The sequence below is a fragment of the Ambystoma mexicanum genome, chromosome 6q (assembly GCF_040938575.1).
Source record: "Ambystoma mexicanum isolate Mex_15411 chromosome 6q, UKY_AmexF1_1, whole genome shotgun sequence".
Lineage (NCBI taxonomy): Eukaryota > Metazoa > Chordata > Amphibia > Caudata > Ambystomatidae > Ambystoma > Ambystoma mexicanum.
In genome coordinates, this window is record NC_090937.1 from 1,359,634,907 (window position 1) to 1,359,655,500 (window position 20,594).

Genomic DNA, 20,594 nt, shown 5'->3' on the forward strand with positions numbered 1-20,594 from the left:
GGGAGTATACAGTCGCTCGGTGCAGTAGAAGGGCGGCTCTCAAGGATGCAGGTCAGGTGGTCCCAAGAACACTTCGCAGTTGGCCAGGCCAAGTCAGGCTTTAGCCACTGTAAGGTGTCAATGGTTGACACTCCAGAGGTTTGAGTCAGAGGACGACGGTCATCAAAGTGGTGATCTTGTGTGTGTCTGTGTGCGATCAATGAGGCAGCAGTTCAAGAGCTAGCTGGGTCAACCTGTGGTTGTAACCCCCGGTTAGGGTCAGCATGTGAATCTCCAGTGATTCGGTTCGGGTTCCGGCATCGAACAGTCACTTTGAGCCAAGAAGGTTACGCGCTTTAGATAGGACACAATGCATCATCGAGCTGGTTGAAAGTACAAGCAAGTTTGAAGGGTAGAGGAGCACAGCCACCATCGTCTGGGACTTCCCTCTTGTTCCATGTGTGAGTACACGCAGTGACAGTTTTACTGTGGTAGAACATGGTGTTTAGGCTGGTGTGGCCTGCTTGTTGCTGTGAGCCCCACTCAGGGGACTGTAAGATAGGATGGTTCCATTCAGGGTCTGCTCTCACGGCTCAGGAGATTCCAATGCAGGTTTAGGTCCTGATCCACCGCAGAGGTCACTCCCGATGTGCCCTGGGAGTGTGTAGGGAACAGACCTTCCTTCTTTCTTGGATGATTCATTCGTCACCTCAGGCTGAGGGCTTTGGAAAGTACAACTTTCACAAAGGATTTCCAGTGAACTCTTCAGAGCAAATCTGTGACCTTAAAGTATCTAAATAGATCTTAGATAATCTGCAGAAGAGGTGGGAGACCCCTTATTTTAAACACACAAGTCCCCAGGTGACTGAACTAGAGCTAGCATGCTTTAGGGGTCCAGACCCTGCTCTTGAATGGAGTAGACTTTGCCCTTCTGATGTCAAACACAAAGTCCCTTCCTCCAGAGGCAGTGGAGGGGGAGAGGAAAGAGAGGGCCAGTGAGTAACAACATGTCAGAAGTCTCCTTCTATTGACCAGAGTCCTCCTGCCTATCATATGCCTGCCCACCCCTTCTCACTGGGAACAAAGGCCTTTAGAGATGCAGCAACCTGAGGCTACTCCTTTTGAATGGGTGTGCTCCTTTGATGACTGGGCCCAAGACAGTTGCCTGATGTGCGGCTGTCTCAGGCAGAGGGTGTTACCTGCCCTCACAAAGAGATCAAAGAGGAGGCTCAGTCCTCCAGGTTCCTGTTCTGCCATTTGGCGGGCTACACCTGGCTGACAAAAATACACATCACCTGCCACAGCAGTGCTAACTCACAGGAGCTGACACATGTGCAATATCAATTAGGACGTGGTGGTCATGATCATAAGTAGTACCATGCACTATGCCTAAACTCAGGAATAGCTATATTTGAGAGATTATCCTGCCACCATCATGGGTTACCTATGATCATTGTCATTTGTGCACATCTTACAGTATCAATACTGGTATTATGTAAAAAGCAAACATGAGTATCTTCTTATGTGGGAATACTGGCATGTATAGATGCACCCAGAATGGAAACATACGCGCAGTGGGCACAGACAGCATGACAATTTTTTTTATGCTGGTACATATTGTGGGGACAGGCATCAGGAAAATGAGTTGGTAAGTGCTCCTGTGTACTGTTGGTGACTTACATCTATTGGATTTTCCATGTGCAACCCTACAAAACCAATTGCAAACTGTTTGGATTTTTACCCAATTTTTCACAGAACATCTGTGTAGTATAATGCTTTCAATAAAGACAGGAGCCTCTGATCTTGTGACGTTGTATTTATTCCCTCACAAGATTTATGCAGTATGCACACAACGTGCGTGCCTTAAAGATAAGGGCCAACGGGCCTAAGGTGGCTGGGAGGATGTCGCACTGGAGTCTCTCGACAAGATGTGTAAGGAGCGGGCCCCGTAGCAGAAGGGCTAAGTAGAACGCACCTTATTGCGTCCTCCGCTCGTCCCGTAATGCGCGCGGAGCGCGCGGGGGCGGAGCTTGAGCCTTCAGCGAGATCTCGCGAGAGCGCGGGCTCTCGCGATGTCTCTACACATCTCCCTTTTTCAACGCACACCAAAATCATTGTAAAACATAGTCATTGTATCTCACCGGTCTTCTGTGTTCCCTTCTGGGACGATCATCAGTTCTGGTGCAATTCTCTTGTTGCTCCTGATCGGGATCTGCACCCAGCGCTTCCGGTTCAACCTCGGTTTCAACCCTCTCTCTGTCGTCTCCTTCTGGTTCTCTTTCTTCGCCTGCTCCATAGTCTCTTTCGGTTTCCGTTTGTGATCTCTCCGGGGTCTTCACTCTTCCTCGATTCTTCTGGTACAGTGCCACTCTTTCAAGATTCCACGCTCGCCCGTCTTCCGTGCGAACATGATTTGCTCCTTTGTGAATCACTTTGATGGGTCGGCTAAACCGAGACCCTGTGCTTTGATCTTTCTTCGGTAACTGGATTTTAACCAAGTCTCCTTTTCCTATGTCATACGTCTGCTTGGTTCTTCTTCTCCGATCACTCCATGATTTCATGCGTGCCTTATCGCTTTCGATTCTCCAGACTACTTCTGCCATGTCCACCGCTTCATCTTCTCGTATTTTCGACAACCATGGTGGGATCAGCGTGGATGCCGCACTCCTCCCTCTCAACATTTTGAACCGGGATATTTGGGTGATCCCATTTGGTGTGAGTCTGTGGGCTGCTATGGCCTCCTTGTTGGTTTTGAGCGGGTCCATGCCCGATGCTGTTGCCAATTGGATGGCGCCTTTTATAAACCTGTTGGCCCTCTCAACACGCCCATTTGCTTGGGGGTGATACAGGGCCACTTTCTTTTGTTTTATGTGATTCCTTTTTAAGAATTCCTCCATGTCTTTTGAGACTAGTTGCACCCCGTTGTCTGTGACTACCTCCTTGGGGAGGCCATCCCTCTGAAAAATTTCTGTAAGTACTTCTATAACGGTTGCCGTGGTTATGTTCGGGACGAACGCGGCCTCCACCCACTTGGATAGGTAATCGACCAGTACTATGCCGTACCGGTGTTCGGGTGCCATTGCTTCCAAAGGCCCTATGAAGTCAATGCCGACCTTTGACCACACAGCTTCTGGAATTTCCGTGGGTATTAGGGGTGCTTGGCGGACTTTAAGTCTCTTGTCGCTGTTGAGGCATTCATGGCAACGTTCTATCATGGATCGAATTTCCTGGTCCATGGATGGCCACCAGTAGGCCTCTCTCACTCTGCGACGGGTCATGGTGTTTCCCACGTGGCCCGCGTGGGCTCTACCTAGGATGATTCTTCTCATTCCTGTGGGAGGAATAATCTGGTCTGACTTCATGATTATCCCCTCCGTTTCCGATAGTTCATCCGACGCCTTCCAGTAGGGTCTCATGCCCTCGGGTAACGCCTTTTCACTAGGCCAACCTTCCTTGGTCCATTTGCGGATCATGGCCATGGTGGGGTCTTTCCCATCTTCCTCTTCCCAGTGTCTCTCACTGAGTTCCAGGTAATCTGGCGCTCTCAAGTCCAAAATGGATGCAACTATGCATTCTCCATGGAGGAACGTGGTGGCTTTATCCTTACCCTCCGGCAGTCTCGACATGCAGTCAGCTTGTGAATTTTTTCCAGCCTGAGATATGCTGGATCTCAAACGTGTACTCTTGCAGCTTGGCTGCAATGCGTGCCAATCTGGGCGTGGAAACTTTTGTGCCTCCCGGGCTGAGCATATGGATAAGGGGCTTATGATCAGTCACCAACTTGAATTTGGTGCCCCATACATATGTCCTGAAATGTTCCACCGCCCATGCGCAGGCCAACATTTCTTTTTCAATGGTGGAATAGTTCCGTTCCGCCTCCGATAATGCCTTCGATGCAAAGGCCACAACGTGTTCAGTGTCACCTTTCTTTTGTGTTAGCACTGCTCCCAGTCCATAAGCACTGGCGTCGGTGGTGACGACTGTTACCCACGCCGGATTAAACGGTTGCAGGCATGGTGCATCTATGATATGCTGTTTTACCTTCGCCATAGCTGTCTTTTGGGGTTCTTGCCATACAAATTCCGAGCCCTTTTTGAGTACATCGCGAAGGGGTGCCTAGGTCTCGGAAAACTTCGGTATGAACTTCGCATAGTACTCGGCCAACCCCAGAAATGACCTTACTTCCTCTTTGCTGATTGGTTCCGGTGCTTTAATGATTGCTTGCATGAGATTCTGTTTGGGACTGATCCCTTTTTCTGAAATCTTATATCCTAAGTATTCAACTTCTTTCACTCTCAACTGGCATTTCTCATAGCGTAACCGCACCCCTGCTTCTTGTAGCTTGTTTAGGACAATTCTTAACGTGGCGTTGTGCGTTTGTTCATCCTCCGCATACACGAGGATGTCATCCTGGAAGTATACTACGTTTTTAACTTTCTTTAGCAAGACGTCCATCATGCGTTGGAACGCCGACGCTGCTGATGACAACCCGAATGGCATTTTGGTGAATTGGTATGTGCCAAATGGAGTGATGAATGCCGTGAGGGGTTTCGACTCATCATGTAGCTGTATTTGGTGATATGCATTCCTCATGTCCAGTTTTGAAAATATCCTGGCTTCTTTCATTAACAGAATGAGTTCATTTATGCTTGGAAGAGGGTAATTATCTGTGATGACTTCCAAGTTTAAGCTGCGTAGGTCTATGCATACCCTGAGTTCCTGTGATTGGGGTTTCTTTATGAGCACGACAGGGCTCAGCCATTCAGATGCTTCGATTTCTTCTATGACGCCCTCCATTTTCATCTTTTCCAACTGACTTCTAAGGATGTCCCTTGCCGTGGCTGGTACCAGTCTCACTCGGTGCTTTACAGGGACCGCATTCCTTTTGAGTATTATTTTGTGCAGAAAACCCTTGATGTGCCCCGGCTCCTCGGAGAAAAGTGTTGGGTAGTCGCTTTTGACAACAGGTCCGCTCGTCACCCTGACCGACAGGACTTGTTCTTCGGTGCTGGGATCCAGTCTGATTTTCAGCTTGTCTTGGTCGTCCCACCCTAGCACTGCTGGGCCTTCGTGACTGAAATAGACCCTGGCCGTGGTTTCTCTTCCTTTGAATTCAACTCTGGCTTTGATATATCCTAACAGTTCAACTGACGCCCCTCCAAACACCGTGGGTTTGTGCTTCGTTATTAGCACTTGCACCTTTTCCTTTCCCACCATGTCCTTATACGTGCGAAGGGGACTGATCGTTAGATCGGACCCTGAATCTGCCATGACCCTAGTTTCCATGCCGTCAATCTTGATCATGCAGTGAGGCTTCTCTCTCCTCGCTCTTGTGCTGTTAACCATGATGACAGTGGGTCTACCTTCATCTTCTGAGGATGACTCTTTCTCCGTATTGCGATCTGCATTGAGGCTGGAGACTTTCTTGTTCCTCCACCGACACACAATGGAGAAATGGCCAATACGTTTGCAAATGGAGCACTCCTTGTCTCTGGCTGGGCACTCCCTGTCAAACGCCAGGTGTTTCGTGCTGGTGCACCTGTGACACTTTAGGGGTTCTTTTCTGTTCCCTCTCCCTTCTTTCGTGTCAGCTGCCGGCCTCTCTTTTCTTGCATGGAAACCCACTGCTTGTATTTCTGCCGAACTCTGGGGCCCAGTAAGCTCCTTTCGTCTTCCCGCCGTTTCCTCGACTGCCCTGGCGATCTCAATCGCTTTCTCCAACTACAGTTCCTTTTTGACAATAAACTTATCTTGGACTTTCCGGCTGTTAGTGTGGACGACCAACATGTCACATATGAGACTCTCCGCATTGTTGCCGAAATTACACAGCGCACTCTGCGTCTCCTTCACTAATTCCCTCAGCTTGGTGACGTAATCGTCAACTGGTTCAGATATTTCTTGTCTTCGCGTGTAAAACCGTATCCGGTGGAGCACGGTGTTCTCTTTACTGGCAAACCTTTTTATGATTCTCCTGACAGCCTCCTTGAAAACATCGTCATTATCGCCATCCACCGGTATCGGGGTGAGACTCTCGAATATTCTCTGTCCTTCCACTCCCAGGGCATTTAGTAGCATGGCCCTGCGCCTCGCCGCTGAAAACCCCGCCCCACCTAGGGCCTCCACATATGTCGTGAATAGGGGCTGCCATTGTGGCCATGGAATGGCAGGCTTCCTGGAGTTTGGAGAAATGGTGGCGGTGGCGTTGCTCCTTGCATGTTCCTCTGTGGGTTCTGGTGGTGATCCTCGTCGCCAATTTATGTAGTATAATGCTTTCAATAAAGACAGGAGCCTCTGATCTTGTGACGTTGTATTTATTCCCTCACAAAATTTATGCAGTATGCACACAACGTGCGTGCCTTAAAGATAAGGGCCAACGGGCCTAAGGTGGCTGGGAGGATGTCGCACTGGAGTCTCTCGCCAAGATGTGTAAGGAGCGGGCCCCGTAGCAGAAGGGCTAAGCAGGACGCACCTTATCGCGTCCTCCACTCGTCCCGTAATGCGCGCGGAGCGCACGGGGGCGGAGCTTGAGCCTTCAGCGGGATCTCGCGAGAGCGCGGGCTCTCGCGATGTCTCCACAATCTGCTGTATAATTTATCAGTTTAACCCATTATTCAAAAGATTTTCTCAGGGGGAAAACCACCCTAACCCCCACCTTGGTTGGTTTGGGGTCTCTCACTATGCTCAGTCGCTTAGCATATTTGTGGCAAGTATTTATATCCCTCAAATTAAGAATTTCACAAGCCGCCACTAAAAAGAAGAGAACATATATGTACGCATTTGAATATTACAGAAATTTCTTGACTTCTTATTTCATGATCATGACTGCTCACATCCCAAAATGACGGCAACAGGAATTCCTGCCTGGGTAAATATTTAATACTAGAGGGTTACCAATCTACTTGGCACAAAACAGGGTCTTCCTAGAAAAACACTAGCCTGTATAAAAGCTATTTGCACCAGTTTACACCAGTATACTAAGAAGATGTGTACCCCTTTTAAGGGATATATCAGAGCAAGTTCTCGGGAGGACAGCTCAAGGGCAACGTGCTCGACATGGAAATAAGATGACACAGAGCACCACAGGTTCAATCCCCGGGTCCGTGCTTAGAAAACTCTGGGTATTAAGCACGTTATAAATAGCCTATCATATAATATCATACCTACAGGGTAAAGCATGTTTATACGACTCCTCAGATTTCCATCTGAGCTCAGTCATGAGTTGTCTTCCCTTGTGAGGATCATAGCATTATTTACATTATTGCAGTCATATGTTGACATTGATCCTACTACTTTGTCCCTCTTGCATGCTACAGTCATCATTCATGAGGTTGTCAGACCACGCAGAGACTCCTTGCTCCAGGATGAACGCAATGTAGCAGACTTTCAAGAAGACATCCTAATTCATGGACAATCCAAAACTAGTCATAAAAGCGCCCTCAAGACCGTGCTATGGGGCCTGTGCCAGCGGGACGATGGCTGAAGAAGGAGAAGATTCAGTGGAATACTCTGGTTCCACGTTGCTGGCAGAAAGCTGAACTTGCTTAGTGCCACTGTGGATACTCTGACGCCCCCACCTCGACACAACACAACTCCTTCTTAGGGCTGGCTGAGCACTATGCAAAATTCATATCATCATTCTCAGAAATAATGGGAGCACCGAGAGAGCCCACAAAGAAAGGTGTGTAGAACCACAGCAGAAAGTCTTTTGACCCAACTGGAACCCTTCATCACAATGGACACTGGCACCATTACCCAGAGGAAGCATGATGCTCAGAACATTGTCTTCTTTGCTTGTAAAGCCTTGTCCCATACAGGCACAAACTACTCCGCGATTGATAATTAAATAATGTCATGTGTGTGGGCAACGGAATATTTCTGGACTTACATTTTGGGTAACACTTTCCATTTTCTCAACAATCACAAGCCCCTGGTTCACATGCCTGAGTCCATGAGGTAGGTACTAATCTCTCTAACAATAGTTTCGACTAGCTAGCTGCAAACCTACAAGAATGTACATTCCGTATTCAACATAATCCAGCTTGCCTGTCCAGGCTTCTTCAGAACCAGTGAGCTGCCTGTACATTCCTTCAAGATGAATATGTGGTCAGCACTTTCTCCTACGTATGTGTTGAAGGTCCCCATGCCCTTACTCAAAGCAAGTGGAACATTATAGCCATGGAAAAAGGCAAAGACCCCAACTTTGTTAAATGCTACATTGACAATGGTTGGCCTGAAGAGAGGAATTTACCAACAGCATCACAACCCTACAGACAAAATACTAGCAGAACTATCCATATCGAATATTTCAAGTCCTCCATCATAGAAAAGGCACATGAAGGTCATCTAGACGTCACTGTAAGCTAAAGAAAGTTCACAGAAGCATGCAGGTGGCCTAGAACAGTCACCAACATAGGGAAGACGATTGAGCAATGCCATGAGTGTAACCTGAGTGGCAAATGATGTAGGACTTGCCAAGCTGTATTACAAAATCTAGAAACGCCTTGAGGCATTGTGGAAAAGTGTTAGGGAGAAATCTCTTATAAGGCTAATTTCCCAAACCTAGTGAGTCCCCCAGCAGCTTTGCTGGATTTTTGGGGTTTGTTTTTTTCTCCAGCTAAAAGTGAGACTCTTTTACTCCCACTCTTAGGCATGATTTGAGGTATATCTCTGACTTGATATGTGCTTATGGGCTATGGGGTTTTCTTCTTACTCCATAGGGTATCATCTATTTTTTGTGTATGTGTTACACAGCACCCTCAGTGCAGTAACACAGGGGTGTCATAGTGACCTCCAAACATAAACTCCATACTCTGGGACTGACTACTTACTCCCAGGGCATGTAAAGTCACCATTGACTTTACTAGTCCTAAATTGTGAACAGAACCAGTACAAACCATCATATTGAGGAAGTACTGAAAGGGGTTCATTATATTGCCCCTGGATCTGTTTTCAAGGGGGCACTGTCCAGTCCCTCCTTGTCGAGTTTCTGGCTGGTGGCAGTGGTTATCACGCAAAATATTCCACCAGAATATTTCCTGTGGGACTTTCCCATTGATTTTAAACGCACCACTTTTTGGTGCAATGTTAAAGATACCGCCGGTTTATTTATTTAATATTAAATTCACGGTTAGGTCTTTTTGCCAGAACTCTTTTCTAAAATGGCGTTCGTGTCCGTCTCTGTAACTCTGATCAAGGTCGAGACCTTTGTTCCACTTTTTGGCGGGCTTCTCCACAGAAGCCCTCCAAATGGTGCCACTTTGTCTGGGTTCCACAGGATGTGTGGGGAGGGGCATTGGCACCCTGGACTACGTTGCCTTAGCAACTTAAGTCGCACTCTATTCTGATTGGCCCAGTGGTGAGCCGCCCGGCTCACCACTTAGCATGTTTGAGTGACAGCTAGGCTGTTGAATGGGGGGTTTTCTGCATAAAAGCAGGGCTTTTGGGACTGGAACTTCAGAAGTCACCACAGGACCTAAGAAATCCGAAGAGGGAAGAAGCTGAGCCATCTGCAACGACGACACCGCCGGTGGAGCCCTGCTGCAATGACCTCACCACTTTCCCGACGACAAGAGGAGATCTTCTGCTGGAAGAGTCTTCTCCCTCTGAGCTGGTGGGATCAACCAGTTTGCCACTTCACCTTCCAAAGATGTCTCTTGGTTGACTCGCCCATGCCAAGCACCCCGGCGACCGGATAGCCAAGTTCACCACTTTGACCGCAAATAAAATGAACGCACCTTTTACCGACGAACTCCGCGGCTGGTCTTTTCCCTGGGCAGTGCAACAACTACAAGGTTCCTCCTCGAAGAGATCTTCTCTTCCCCTGGTTGAATCCACGACTTGCATCCACTGCCAGGAACAACTGCCGCCGCTGGTGCTTCCTCTCTCCTTTAGGTACTGTGTTCCACCTGGCCTTCCTTTCTTCGGATTGCTAAAGGTGACCCTTAAATCCTTGGCTTCCCAACTGGGTTGGCTCCAGACCTTCTAAATTTACTTCTTGAACCACCCCATCCTCTTTTGAACACTCTGCAAAGAATTTTAGTGCATTTTAAACCATGTGATTGATCCTGGGCACATTTCGCCTTGCTCCATTTAAAGTGGGCCTGGCCTATGAACTTTGGCTCTACAGTGTATACTGCCTTCGCTGACTTGCTTTGGACTTAGAAAAGTGTTGGGAACTGTTTTATTTTTATGCTGTGCCTTTTTCTCCCACTTTAACCTAATTATTGGAGTGCCATCTAAGTTACGTGCTCACCTCTGTTTTGACAAAAAGTAGTGTTTTAATTTAGACTTGTCTAGTAATTGCTAGGGGAGGTGTAAATACTTTTCTGATAGTGTTTTGAACTTGCTTTGACTTATAGTGCTAGTGTATTTTCTAAAGTGGGTGTTAAATAAATAATTATATACTTTTGATACAAAGCTCTGGTCAGTGTTTGCTTGTTCCATTGTGTTTTTAGCCCTATTGTGTATACTCTATATACTGCCTTACTCTTCTTGAGAGACGTCTGACTGCTCAGCCACAGCTACCAGGTAAATCTGGGTGGCACAGACTGCTACCAATTGGGTTTACTGCTTACTCCTGTAGTCTTAATCTTTTTGCAGTGGTCCCCAAGGGAACTGCACAGGATTCTGCCTAACAAAAAGGATGGATTACAATGTATAGCTCTAATTGAGGACATGGGACCAGACCTAGTAGACTATCTATCCAAATGGACAGAGCTTTATTATTTCTTTTTTGTTTGTTTATTGCATGAACTTAGCACAATAGCAGCAACGCGCTTTACAATGCGTTGGGCATGCCATTCTTGGCTATTGTCCCAAACATTACCATGTGATATGGCATGGCCAGTCCCTTGGCCTTCTCAAAGGGTGTGTGGAACCTCAACCAGCCAGAGGTGAAAGATCCAGTTCTTACCCCTTCCCCTTGTGGCAGTTTGTTTCTGAGCAGTATAGCGCTGTCTCACACCATGCATCCAGTTAAAGACACTCGTCAGTCTTTTCCTGGGACCAGCGAGTGCCCGATGACCACCCTGTTTGAGTACCAGAGACTGGAAACCCCCGAGACAGCAGCAAATCACCAGCATCCCACTTTGACAAAGAAGACGCAGCGATGGAGAACAGAGAAAAGCAGGATCTGAGCAACCGCTGAACAGCCAGCGGTTTGCTGCAGCACATGGGCGGGCGTGCGGTTGTTCGTACCAATGAACCTGCACACTACCACGGACAATTGCAGGAGGAGTTTGGTGAGGGAGCAAAGTGGCTAGGATAGACATTAAAGAGGCATCACGTGCACATTCTGGGGCCACTAAGAGCTGCAATACTTAAGGGGGTGAAGAGGTAAGCCCATTTCTGCTGGGAAGGACCGGGTTGACGAGGCCATCTCCCGTTAAGGGGGTCAGAAAGAAAAACACTCATGGCCGAGAGAAATGATGCTTAATTCATCTTTTATATCACGCTTAATACCAGACACCAGCCACTAAGCACGGGATCAGGATTCGAACCTGTGTGGCTCTGCGTTGAATCTGGGACTGCCGCTTCACGGTGGGATAAGGCCCTGGCAGTGCAAGGGGCAGGAAAGGAAGAGTAGCTGAACCTGGCAAAGGTGCCTGGAAAGGTGAGGAGGCGGTGAGGAGGCTATGAGGGGACGCACTTACAAAGTATGTGGATGCATAGCACAGATTCCTAACTGCCTTATTTCGAGGGGGGCCCCATCATTTTATAAGGTTCTCCTTTTTTTCAGAAAAAGGAAAATACCCTTTCATTGCTTTGGCACGTCAAACAAATCATGCAGGCCTGTGCCATTCCAAGTTAATTTGTGCACCCACCTAAAATCAGCGAGAACAAGCAGGTGAAAGAATGAACTACTACTCAATATCCATTGCTGCCCAATAAGCCACACTGCTCGATGTCCATCGCTGCCCAATAAGCCACACTGCCCGAGATCCATCGCTGCCCAATAAGCCACACTGCTCGATATCCATCGCTGCCCAATAAGCCACACTGCCCGAGATGTGGCTTATTGGGCAGGGGCCCAATTGGTCCCCCCTTACATTGTAACGGGGCCCCGCAGCACCCGCATTTTGGGGGGCCCTATGCTGCCCATGCCCAGCAGGGGGCCTGTGGCGGGCCCTCAGTAGGGCTTGCCAGGGGCGCCCCACATTTTGTGTTACGCCACTGGCCCCTTAGCTTGTGTTCACTTAGACTACAATACTTTCGCAAAGAGAGGGCAAGATACAAAGAGAAACAAGGCCTGTACACGGCATGCAGAACAATATACCAGTCACACTGAGTTCTTTTCTTATGTTTACATCTGAACCTTGTATATTACCCTCAGGGCGTCTGGAAACAGCTCTCTTTCACTCTGCCTTCTCACAGATACACCAGACTAAAAACAAACAGAACAGAAACAAAGTTGCAGCTTTATCACTTAGAGAGTAAGAATACATTGAACATAAGAAGGTTCAGCATCATCATTTAGCCTCATTATCTTGAGGATGTGTGACAAACATATTTGCAAATATTCAACCTGCATTGGTGTTCAGAGGTCATCTGTAATGCACCAATCCAAATGAACAGTGTCACAGCCACTTGGCCGAGCATTGTCTGTGATTCTGCTTGCCCAATCCACAGAGCTGAAAGAAAGCCCTTTAGGTTGAAGGAGAGACACATGATGCGCTGGGTGAGTTTTTATATGGGTTTGTATGTGAGAAAGTGAAGCGCGTAATAGTTGGGGTCGGTCTGATAGGTTAGATAGGCTAGTCACCAAGTAAAAAGTTCCCACAATCAATGGCAAATGTCTCCTTTCAATGAGAAACTGAGTGGCTAAGTGAGCATTTTAGGTAACATTGGTTGCAGTGAGTGCATTCTGATTAGTTTCATTGGTCAAAAATACCAGCCCCACATAGCAATGACACATCAAAGTAGTTGTTTTTGGCCAAAATAATTCATCCACACTAATATGTACGGCCGGGTGTTCGGGCACCGCCCTATGGCCCAGTTGTCTTGTCCTATACTTGGCGCGATACAGAACAAAATGTTATGACATCATGATTAATATTTGCTGAATTAATGAACTGCTGGCAGACATTCCTCAAAAAGTGTCATAACAGTGATACAGGCCTGGCCGGATACACGCCGACGAGCCCGAGCACCTGGTGGCGGTATTTCCCTAGTAAACACACATGTGATTTCCTTTATAGGAACAGCATCCTCAATTATTTCTCAATTTCTTTCTGAATAATTGTATATCTGTATTTTGGGCATTGCTTTTGAAAAGTTTTGCTTTTGAATAGTTCGTTTGGATTTCATTGTGTTAGTTTATTAATTTCTATCCCGTTGGTTTGGTACGTGTCTGGACTATGCAGGGATGTTATGTATGTTTACTGTCATGGAAATGCTGTCGAACCAGCATCATACCCCTTTTTGCAATTCACTCATGTTTTAGTGAATAGAGACGTTTTTGAGGAAATCTTTTTCAAAAAGTGATACTTCAAGCACATCATTTTTGAGAGGCCATCTGTGGTTGGCATATGCAGACGACATCATCTTACTGGATTTCACTCCTAGAGGAATACAGTGACTGTTGTCGGCCATACGCTCCTATGCAGAGGGTAATGAATTACTCATCAACACCGGGAAAACCCTGATAATTAAATGTTCTAATCAAACCAAAGAAAAGGCTATTCGCAGTTGGTTGGTGAATGGAGTAAGGATTGCACCTGCCTTGGTTTCCGTATTTCGGCCAGCCCAAACAAGAAATGGGTGGAAGAAGGTCCAAAAGCAAAAGCCGATCAAGCCTTATTGCAAATGAAAATGATTAAGAGCTTGTATTGTAAATTCTCGATCTTACCCCTGATTAAAAATTGCAAAGGCAAAGTGATACGCTGTTGTTATATGGCATGGACATTGAGCCACAGGCCTGGGTAATGAACAGGGAACGGATAGAGGGTAGAATGCGTAAAAAGGTGTTAAACCTTATGCCATCACTTCTGATGGCGGCTCCCCGGTACAAACGGGGCTTGAATTCATTAAAGGCCCAAGTGCATTGGAGATTATTGCAGCTATATGGAAGTATTACATTCCCACTGAAAAGTGCACTGTTGGAAGAGATATTAGGGACGAACTGAACCATCCAAAAAACTATTTGAAGACTTTGTCAAAGACCACTAAGGGCATATTGGCAGGGACCTCACGAGCAATGAAAACCTAATGGAGGATCCATTATGGAATCTGATTGGGTTAAGACCATAAACGAGGTCTGTGGGTTGAAGCTCCACAGAAGTCACTCTTTCCTAGATAAAACTAAAGGAACTATCCCGGCCTACTTAGTGAAGTTCCCTGATATAGGTGGGCGAGATACACTAAGATTCTGTTTGAACCTAATGTTGATGGGGGGAAAAGATCCAAATGACATCTGCGCAACATGTGGGCGCCCTCTAAAACAGATTTTAGCTCCCATCTTCATGGAATGTTTGGGGGTTAGAGACTTGATGAGGTGCTCTTTTGCTGGTTTTGTACACAGTGAAGAGTGGCTGGATACAGAAGAATTCTGCAGAAACTTTCCTCGGACTGCCTTGTCAATAGAAGCCCTGAGAGTACTAAGAATTCTGAGCCTTGCTACCTAATGGGAGCAGGGGCAATAATGTAAATCCGAGGATTGGTGGGAAAGACATTTAATGCAAAGCATGTTTAAGCTTTAGATATGATGAAATGTGTTTATGCTGTTGTGTAAAACGTTGATTTGGACATGTGAAAAGTCCATTTTGGCTGTAAAACGTTAAATAGAAAAATAAAAATGTTTTTGAGAGGCAGTAAACAAGTCACTTTAGTGTCATTACCACCACAGCTTAACATGTTCCTCGTTTTATATGCATTTGCAATTTGGAGCAAGTAAACCTTCAACACCACATCATCCCTACACTATACCTTAAAGGTTTGTATATCACTACTGAAGCTCAGAAGGGATCAGTTTTACTACAGCTTCAGACAGAACACTCGTGCCTGGGTACACCTTAACGACCACTAGACCAATGACTACAGTTTATGTTTTCACGTCCTACCTTCTACCTGCACCTGTCAGCACCTGAACTGTAACTGCGATTACTCACTGTTAATGTACCTGTACCTGTCAGCACTTGAACTATAACTGCGATTACTCACTGTTAATGTACCTGTACCTGTCAGCACTTGAACTATAACTGCGATTACTCACTGTTAATGTACCTGTACCTGTGTATACCTGTAACTAAGCTCTAAGTATTCTTATTATGTTGTGCGCCCAGCTACCCAATGGTTTGGTGCACCCTACAAATAAATAAACAAACAAACAAACTACTGGCACTGCCATTATTGCAAATCCTAAATAGCAGACACTCAAGTGGGTCGGGGGCAAAATGTTTAGTTTGGTGTTTGACTGTTGACCACTTCTAAAACAACCATTGGCAATGGCAAGAGTTTAGGCTTTTGTGTAGGCATGTGAAAGGCACTTCCCAGAAACTACCATTGTGGTATTAGCTGGCTATTGATGGTAGTAGGTGCAAAATTGTGAGAGTGCATGGATATATGATAGCAGTGCCTGGCAAATGCCTAATACTTATACACAAGCCAAAACTGTTGGCTTGGCCAATGCTTCATTTTAACAAAACGTCAGTGAAGGAGAAGCTAGTGCTTATAAAGAGAGTGGCTGAAGCCAGACCTGGTTAAGACATTCATATTACACCAGTAGTGTGTTTACAACTCCAATTAAATCATTAACTCTCAGAAGACTGCTTGAAAAAACAGTGGCAGGCACTTTGAGTGCTAAGTTTGATGCCAAGACTTGATTAAATCGAGCGCAAAGAGCTCCAATGAGGTGGTGTTTTGGGCAGGGAGGGGCAGGCACTGGGTGGGAATGGCCATAGGGATTAGCATGGCCACGTGCAGGAAATGGGTGGGCAAATAACCAAACAACACCTACAAGTTTTGTGTCCCTGATCATATGCCATTTCTCCCTATCTGTACTCTAATGCAATAGTTTCGGTTTATAGGTAACGCTAAAGTGCCACCTATTAACCAAACTAAAAACAATACTTTCCCATGTTAAGAACCAATAAAGACAAATATTAGGAATTAAATATTTTATGAAAGTGTCTCAAAAGTCTCGTTCTTAAATTTAACAGGATTTATTAACTGCTGCGATCGAGTTGTGGAGGGAAGTGTTCATTTGCGCGTTTGCGCATTCCGGCATGGGGTTTTGGCTTTGGTCTCATCCACTGTTCTTCTCGCAAGCTCTGGCACATACCTGGAGGCTTCACTTTCATAACAGGTCCTGAGTGTCCTTCCCGTACCTGCGTGCCTTTGAGCGCTCAGTGTTTGGTGGCCACATCCCACGAGCCTTAGCCGAGCGATGAAACAGCTCAGCAGGCACCATGAGGATGTGCGCTAATAATCTCTTAGTCCTGGGGGTTAACTATCAAGGGATTACAGGGGATTTGCAGGTTCATTTGTTAAATTAATTCTGGAGTCAGCACCTGCCGCTTTGAGGGGGCAAGTGCTAATGGCAATAGCTCTCTGCTTGACTTATGAAGACTATGGCAACCGCAGACGAACGACCCTGGCGCTAATGGTTTAACGGCGCCGTAAAGAGCGTCGGCGCCGTTAAACCATTAGCGCCTTATTACAAGGTCCCTTAGCGGGTTGGAGGCTTTAACGCCTGCTTTTTGCAGCCGTTAAAATCCAATCCGCTAAGGAACCTTGGAGCTAATTATGGCAACCGTAATTTACAGTGCCGTAATTAGCGCCTTCCCCATCCCCATTATGCCCTATGGGGCAAAATGGGAATGGGGAAGGGCAAATGGTGAATGGGGAATTACCGCCCCCGCCAACCTTGTGATAGGGGCGGTAATTCCGCCATCCACCATGCCGGAGACTGGCATGGACCATGGTGCTAATGGCACCATGGTCCAGAGCCTGGGTCGTAATGAGGCCTGAAGTGTGGAGAAATTATTGTATTTTGTATCTGGGAAAGTATTTTCTTGAAGGCGCATCATTATTGCGCATGTCATGTTGACAGTTGTATGTCGGGGCACGTGGCGGGCGGGAGGCGGGGAGGGAAGTGACAGGCAGAGGGAAGGCCTAGGCAGTACGTGTTGAGGGAAGACCGAATAAAGACGTGTTACATGAGAGCTCCGCTGTCTTCTTGCTGCGAGGCGCTTCGTCCCCCTCACGGGCTGTCCCTCACTGGGGGGCCGTCTCTACAGTGCCTCAAATGAGAAACTGTTCCTATGCCAATTGTGTATAAGGCAGCCATTGTTTATGAGATATTCATTGTCCTACAGGAACCGAGTGACCACCCGCCCCGACCATTAGCAGAGCAAGGCGTACTTCCTTACTTTCTGCACAGGGTGGCCTACCTTCATGCCTCCTCAGACTGAGGGACGGTAAAGTGCAGTCAGTTCAATGACTATATGCTATGAATTTGTGATCTGTTTAAAAGCCAAGGCTATTTCATTCATGTGAAAGAACATGCACTGTTTCGACTTTGTTTCCAGTATTCTGGGAATGTTTGAATAGACCGAAAACAAAAACAGCGCAAACATAGTTATTTGTTCATGACAGGCGCATTTCAAAGGCTTAAAAATATAAACATAGCTAAGTGGATGGATGAGACACAGCTCATTCAGCCAGATACAGTTTCTACTGTTCACGTGTGCAGAGCTGTTAATGGTCTGACCTTTAAACAATTATACGCTCCTCCCCCTTTTCTTGCGTTCTTCCTTGCATTTCCGATCCCATTCTTTACTTGCTACCAACCCTGTGCCCTTCCCACCACCCGCCGACATCTGCTGCCTTATGATATGATATGGCATTAATAACGCGCCTATACACAAGTGTTTCAAGGTTCGATGAGGCAAGGGAGGGGGAACAAGGGAAGACAGACAGCGATCCTACTAGGCCAGGTGTCATTCAGATCGCGCAAGTGCATGGGAAGGGGGAAAGGGAAAAGTGCTTGGGGGAAAGGAGAGGGGAAGTGCAGTACATAGGATAGTAGAATAAATAAGATAATGAAACGGCCAGTTGGTGGCAAGTGCAAGGTAAGTGCAGACATAAGTGCTGGTAGGGGGACTGTAGGGATACAGAAAACAGTCCCCAGGTGCAGGGATTGCCAGGGAGACAGTGCAAGTTGTAAGTGATATTCAATCAACACTACAGCTAAGTCAATGCCTAGTCTGGGATGCTGAGGAAAACCCTTAATGATGTACTTTTATGTCCAGTTCAGTATTCTGGATGACAACCCTTGTATAACACCCCCCTCTTAGAATCCCCCTGACCCCACTGAGCCAAGAAGCAGGTTTGTTTTGCAAATTAAAAGGTTTATTTGAAAAATTAAACAATATATATATATATATCACACTTTATAATAAATTAATATCTGATAGTACACTTAGACATATGATGTTGATCAACAATGGGTAATCTGGCACTAGCACACTTCTTTACAAACAATGAGGAGTTAGTATAGGATGGATAAAGTAGCAAAAATACTTGTATGGTTTCAAGGGAAAAGCAATGAGGAACAAAATGCAGTACAGAAATACTTGATATGATTTTAGCAAAAGATAAGCTAATCACTTTTTCTCTGGCAATTCACCCCCCTCCCCTATGCAATGTAAGAAATGGAAGGAGATGGAAAGAGGAGCACACAGTTCTCATGAATGCAATCAAATACAATACGAAATTCAGTTCCCCCCCAGCCAGCTTAGAGGAAACAGGTAGGAGTTTGAAACACAGGCCCAAAAGGCTTTTTAATTGTGATGGCAATGGATGGGAAAATGTGCCAACTGATTTTAATTCCCTCTAGAGATTCAGGGTGAGTGGGAGATGCGTGTTGGTATTAGTTCAGGCTCACTTTAGCAATGCTCTATGAGTTATTACCAAGTTGCAAACGGATTTTAACAAAAGAAAGAATGCAGCTGCTATTTTGACAAGTTGAGAAATGGAGCCAAAATCGCAAATCGCGGTAAATTTCGCGAGTGCGTAAATCGTGATTGCAGAAAAAGTATAAGGAGTAGGAAGTCGGTTTGTTGGAAAGCTTAGATTCAGATGAAAGTTAAATTTCGTTCCTAGCCCAAACGGTTCCAGAGATACGGACGATTTAATAAAGGTAGATTTTCGGATTTAAAGTACAACTCAAAATGACAGGTGACAGCTTACAGCTTCAGAATTGACAGGTGACAGTTGTGCAGCTTTACAAATGACAGATGACACGATTTCTAGGAGGCAGTTCTACTTAGGTTAAAATAGTTTGGATTAGATTATTTTAACTAAGAGATTGGTTCTGCACAGTTCTGCTATGTACTCACAATATAAATTTGAACTAGGCCTTGTCACGGATCTGGTCAACACGTCCGGCGGCGGTTCTGTCTGCTCGGCGGGTCAATCAGGCACCGGTTCTGCTCACAGCGATCTGGGTCAGCTCTGCTCTGCTGGTCTAGCCTCTCTGGATTCTGGATGCAGCACTGCTTTCTGGGTACTGCTACAGGTTCTTGCAAAAATTCTCGGCAAAACTTCAAAGAGCTCGCCCGGCTGTTGAATATTTTGGTTAGTTTTGAGGCCTGCTGAAGAGGATTCAGCTGGTGGATTCAGGCCTCTCTGCTACAAATTCTGGAGTTAATTTCTGCTACAGGTTCTGGAGATTGATGGATTTGAAGTCTGGATTTCTGGGTGTGAAGTCGTCGGTCAGCATGCTCCGCAGCAAATGGAATTGAATGTCTCTACCTGTCCCAGCAGTCTCTTTTTATGTGTTTTGGAAAGTGGGTGGGTGCGTTGGTCATAACTAAACCTGCCCCTCTCACTTATCATTGGCCAATTCCTCCTCTCTCCCTTGATTGGGGGAAGGAAATGTGAGTCAGAGTGATGCTGTCGGTTTTATGGTCAGAGGAACCTCCCCTTGTCAGATTGCACACAAATCTATTTCTGACCCAAATACATATTTATCTATGCACCATTTTTCTAATATTATAGGTCCAGTTAACATATTTTCTATAGCACCAAACCATCCGATCCCTGTCTTTGTACGATGTCGTGTCCACTGATGACAGAATTCTCCCCTTTTCATCCAGATAACGACCTTTAAACCTTTCCAGATTTTACACAAATGTGCACCAGGGATATGGGTTACAGATGATAAAGTGTCAGATTTTTAACATGCATACATTTGGAGTGAGACCCTATTTTCCGCTAGCAACCCCCCAGAATACACCACAGGGTCCTAACGCCTCTCAAAATGTTCACAGAAAAATCACAAAAATAATGATATTACTTATATAATTCTGACAAGTCCGCACTAAGAGTTATCTATCTTTTTAAAATTATGCCCTGGTCAAAAAGGGGTGTGGCTTCCCCATCACAGGGTGGAATAACTGGTTTATCCACTTCCCCCAAGCCAGCTTGTTCACAGAGGCACAGCTGCCCCCCAGTTTCTCCCAAGAGGAAACTATTTTACGACACCCCCAATATAACATTTTCCTGAGTCCAGGACAGGCCTTTGTTCAACTCCCTGTAGTCCCCAGCTGCTCCACCCCTAATCTATTCAGAGAGGTGACAACTCCTTTTGGCAAGGGGAAGAGTGGCTGAGCAGG

At 46.2% G+C, this 20,594-nt stretch overlaps 1 long non-coding RNA gene across 1 annotated transcript in view; it reads right to left on the minus strand.

Annotated features, from left to right (window-relative positions):
- LOC138515615 (uncharacterized) overlaps positions 1-20,594 on the minus strand; it is a 105,218-nt gene that overhangs the window by 41,509 nt on the left and 43,115 nt on the right. Inside the window, exon 2 of the long non-coding RNA XR_011282108.1 lies at positions 12,305-12,361. This is a non-coding gene — a long non-coding RNA (uncharacterized lncRNA). The remainder of the gene's footprint in view (positions 1-12,304; positions 12,362-20,594) is intronic.